Source organism: Lichenostomus cassidix, chromosome 5 (genome assembly GCF_008360975.1).
Source record: "Lichenostomus cassidix isolate B80296 chromosome 5, HeHo_3.0, whole genome shotgun sequence".
NCBI lineage: Eukaryota > Metazoa > Chordata > Aves > Passeriformes > Meliphagidae > Lichenostomus > Lichenostomus cassidix.
In genome coordinates this window covers 28,769,614-28,774,772 of record NC_139486.1, presented here as the reverse complement: position 1 = coordinate 28,774,772, position 5,159 = coordinate 28,769,614, and the positions used below count along the sequence as shown (strand labels likewise).

At 34.8% G+C, this 5,159-nt stretch overlaps 1 long non-coding RNA gene across 1 annotated transcript; it reads right to left on the bottom strand.

The window, feature by feature from the left end:
• Positions 1-298: 298 nt before the first annotated feature.
• Positions 299-4,758, bottom strand: LOC146436232 (uncharacterized). Its single transcript, XR_014852892.1, has 2 exons — positions 4,729-4,758; positions 299-1,370 (listed from the first exon to the last, which is right to left on the bottom strand). It is a non-coding gene; the product is annotated as an uncharacterized LOC146436232 (long non-coding RNA).
• Positions 4,759-5,159: the final 401 nt, after the last annotated feature.

Here is a 5,159-nt window from a genome sequence, read left to right as displayed (position 1 = left end):
ATGCATGACTGCACTGACATTTTGTGTTCTTTGGCTGTACTGACATACTTTTTCATTCTTCATCTCTTTGACATAAGTGCCTGATGTGGCAAGTTTTTGAAGGTTTTACAGATGAGAAATTGCTCAGAGAGCAATGGAAAAGCAGAATTATAGTCCATATCATGGTGCAATGCAGCGCCTGACCTTAGGAAAGTAAGCTCAAACTTTGAAAAAGCATGTATTAAAAACTGCAACACTGAAGCAACATTCTATGTATTTTCATGGAATTCCATGTATTTTCAAGTCTAGTCAGATGAAGTAAACAACAAAAATAATTAGTTTATTACAAAGACAAACAGCAATATATACATCAGATGAAGTGTTTTTCCTGTTTTAAGTGAACATAATTTTGAAGAGGTGCCAATTTTGCACATAAATTTACCATAAAACAAACCATTTTTCAATACCCTACCATAAGGATAATACAAAGTAACCATTTATACACTGCATTACTTCAATAGCTCCAGGAAATTGAAAGCAAATGCATGCACAGTCTTGATAGACATATAAATTGAATATCTGCATTCAGAAGCTAAAGGATCACACATCAAATACATCTGAGCCCAGCCTTTTTCACTCAAAAATTGATAAAATATATCTGCCACTGCAATGCTTTTGTTAACTGTGTGAGGATAAATGTGCAAAAATCAAAAAATAAATCCATGTAAATTTGAAAGGAGTCAACAGTGTATTTGCTATCTTAAAAGAATGAGACTGGCAGAGAAAGTTCATATCTAGATAGCCAAGATGCAGATCTATACAAGGAATTGCAATGTAAAAATTGGATCAACAAAAAAAATTACACTAGAGTAAATCTTGGAATATTCCAGTATTAATCCAATTTGGAAAGCTGAGTAATTACTTTCCAGATTCTCTATACCTGAAGTATTATTGCACTTAATCTTCACCTTTACTCCTATAATTAGAAATGGATACTGAAATACCTTTAAACTGAGTAGTTGTGTTCCACCCCTTCCATAAACCTATTTTCCTTTATAATTGGTGAGTGGAAATTCACATTGCTAGAGAGGGTTACATTAGTGAAGAAACACTGCTATTTATATGTATACCTTTTTGCTTCTTAAGACCATGGTACAAAGTCTATATGTAGGTGAAAAGAGTTGCAAAGGATTTACAATTATCACTTCAGTCTCACAGTCAGATAGGTCTGTCACACATATGATACTCAACAAATTGCAGAAACATAAGAAGTGGGTGACACAGCTATTAAGCTGACATTTACTTCAAATCATCCATTTTCTTCTTCAACAAACCTGAACTAGGATTCTCAATTTCCAAAGAGGTTAAGGCCAAAGGAGATATTCAGGCATCTGCAAATGAAGATCACATATTTTGTAGCTGTTGAGATCAAATGACTACACAAGATTACACGTAAAAAATATAAAAAGATTTAAAAAGGGGAAAAAAATTGTCATATTTAGGTGTTCAACAGATTAGTTTATACTGCATTTTCAGTTACTGTACAGTAAAATATTTTAGACATGTATCAATGTTTTAATGTTCCTTTGTTTTATACAAAAATGTTAATAAGAACTCTACACATATTGAAGTAGAATAAAGTTTACTCTAAGGCCTGTAATTTTCATAAATAGCAAAGGGTAATTTTTCTCTTGAGCTAATTCAGATGCAGGTTGAATACCATTTGGCAGATAGGAAGCTCTAACTGGTACTTATTTCTGGTAGCGCATAATTAGAGTAAATACAGAGGAAGTGCAACCAAGAGATATTCTAGAGGCTGGATTCTTACATTCAACAGGATCCCTCTAATATCAGAAGATGAGGAAATATTCCTAAGCCTTGTTAATATACTTCTGACAGGCAGTATAGCATCATCTTCTTTACTAACACTGCCTCAAAACAACCTGCCAAGAAAGCTATTAGTAACATGGATTACACTGAGTGAAAAAAAACCTTGTATATTTTTCCAAAGCCATTTTTATTTAACATCCATTCATGTCTATGAAATTTTGTGCTAAAGCTAAGAAAATAATCTAAGGAGGTATTATCTTTCCTATTACAATTTCTACAGCGCTATTGCGGTCCTTACAATTTTCTTTCTTTTGCTGTGGAGAAACAATTTTTTTGACCCATCTTAAAAGTGTTGGTTTTTTTTTTTCTTGCCTGAAGAGTACTATGTAAGACCAAGATATTATTAATATTATTTTCTTGGTTTATCCTGGGTTCCTGTCCATAGTTGGCAATGAACCTCGAAGGCATGGAAGTGTTCACTTCAGTGCAGTCTATTTACACCTTACCCCAAACCCATTGGTTTTATTAATTTTTATCAGTGTAATGCATCTGCAGTTTGATCAAAGTCATAGCATTTCCCTGTTATTCTCTTTTGGAACATGTTCGGGGAAAGATGGTGTGGGGCAAAACTTATTTTTCCTCATGTGTGGCAGCAGCAAACAATATACAGTGGCTACTGAAAGACTCATTTTCCTTTTAATCTATTGGTGCCATCTCTGTCCTCAGCTACATTTGAATTGTAAAATGGTAGAATTAGGCAAAACTGAAATTTTGCTCTGTTCAGTCTTAGTTTCTATGTGACAAAAAGCTAAAACCCTCCTGGTTAGGCCCAGAGAGAAAATACCAGTTTTCAGGAAAGTAGTTATCTGTCAGGATTTGGCTGGACCACTTTGCTCTCTTGTGGTTGCTTCCAGAGCCATAAGTTTAACCACCAAGATATCTTTGATTCCCTTCACCAGGCTATCTCTTTGGAGAGGCCTCTTGTCCCAGAATTGTCATCAGTCCATTTATTGTTATTGGCAAACACTATTATAATTTAAATCTTTTTTCTTTTGTGGAGCACATTAAAAATCCAGTCTGCTATACAGTACTGAAATGAGCTGAATATATTCAGGGAGCTTTACAGGCTTTTACAGGCACAGACTTAACTGGAGATCAATCATGGCTAAGCCACCATTTCCCAAAACCCATTAGCCCTACCAGGACCCATATGTACTTCCAGAACATGACATTCCAGGCTGACAAGACCTCTCAGCAAGATCAGTACATTCACCCATACTTTCATACAGCAGTTCTATACTGTAATTGATTTCTTCTTCCCTAAAGACTGCCAAAGCCTGCCTCATCTGTTAGAACTATGATATTTTCTGAAAGGTCACTCTCCCTTAAGCAATATGATAAATTATTTTTATTTCATTATTTGCCTTTTGCTCTCCCCCTCCTTGGAAAACTATCCAAACCTCTAAGTCAGCATGGAGAAATACAGCTATTTCCTCAAGCCACTGACTGAGTTAGGTATAGAACTGAAGCTCAAACATGGGTACCTCACAGTGTTTCTTAGAATTATTTTTCATTACCCTCAAAAGTTTTCCATAGGAGAAGTGTGCCAAGTTCAATTAAGCCAATATCAAAGAGAGCTGCCAAGAACGTAGTCAAGATTAATTAACACAAATGAGATATAGCAGAAGTTGCCCTTCCAACACCATACAGTGAAAAGCCAATGATCAAGCCTTTGCAGCCAATTTCTCTACCCTGCAGAAAAGGTTTGCAGAGCCTGTTACTTAGATGACCCACTTGTCTAAATCCTTGCCATACATACATCTGATACTGAAATACACAAACTGTTGATGGTTAAAGTCTTCCATTAGGAGTCAGTGACTGTAACACTGATTTACACATGCATTTATGCAAATAGTACATGTATATGTATACCAAGAAAAGTTAGGGACAGAAAATTAAACTTCACAGGACTTTTAAACCCTTGACCCTTTTCTAAACAGAGAGAACAATTGTCATCTTTCCTAACATTAAGATGCAAGGCTGTTGAGAAATCAAGCCTTTCTTACAACTTCAAAATAAGACAAAAATAAATGGCATAGATTTCACTATTTTTCTAAATGTCTCCCTTTTCATTTATGTTTTTCCATCTCCTTCCTATCTTTCAAAATTAGCTTTTCTCTGAAAAGGTTGTAAAGGGAAGAGATTATGTATTAGAAGTAATATAAAATATTTAATAGGATTTTTTTTCCTAACCATATATAAAAGCAGAAGAACCTACAAGGAAGCAAGTATAATATCTAATTAAAGTTACTCCACATTAAACCATAAGAAGGAAATGAACAAATGTCTCGTGATAATTTGTGTTTAACACCATCATAGAGAACTTACTACAGATACAAATTAATTTTTTTAATAATAAGGGATTATTACATTTTTTTCCATCACAGCCAACTTTATATGGAACTTGTAGGAGGAAAAAAAGAGAAATATTATCAAGGCAGATTTATTCGGTAAAAAAAGTTGAAAAATGGCAGCAAAATGTAAAGCAATTGATAACACTTTAAAACAGACTACACATTTCCAGTGGTTTTTTTTACATACCTACTTATAAAAAAATTCTTAGAAGGGGAAAAGAGGTTAACCAAACTGACATTTCAGTACTCAGTTAGTAATTTACAATACACAACACCTATAAGTAAAAGATAGTCTTTTCAGCAACAATGCTGACAAGCTACAGATCATAATAGCAGCCCAGAAGTAGAAGAGAAATGGGTCAGAGAAACAAGTAAAGGTGACAGAGAAGCATGAATCCCTCTACACATTTCTAACTTTCTGTAGCAGAGAAAAAATTGTGTATCCTCTCCCTAGTGTGAGGGTCTGGAAGAGGGAAATAACTAGTATACAGCTGCTCCCACTTACCAGGGGGATTGAGGCACCATACTGCTCTGCATGATGGCACTGTCAAAGGCAAAGGGCAACTTAAATTGTCACACAGGAAATACTCCAAAACTACTTATTGCTCATGCGCTGTTGTAAACAACTGTCCTTTCTTCTTTCTGTCTTATCATGCTTTTCTAAAAGAGCTTTGTAGGTTACCAAGATTTTACTATGTGTGGTGAAGAAAGCTATTTAAAGATCAACATCACATTTAATTAAACGATTTAAGCTTCCCTCCACAAATCTATACTAACATTTTGAAATGTGTTAACATTAACAAGGCTCATTGCAGAAAAACAAGGGCAGGCATGAGACAGATTCAGATTTCTCTTAATGCTTATTTTAAGAAAAAGGCATCCTTAACTCTGACCATCAAACCTCACAAAACAAAACCATTAGCCATCACCAAGTAA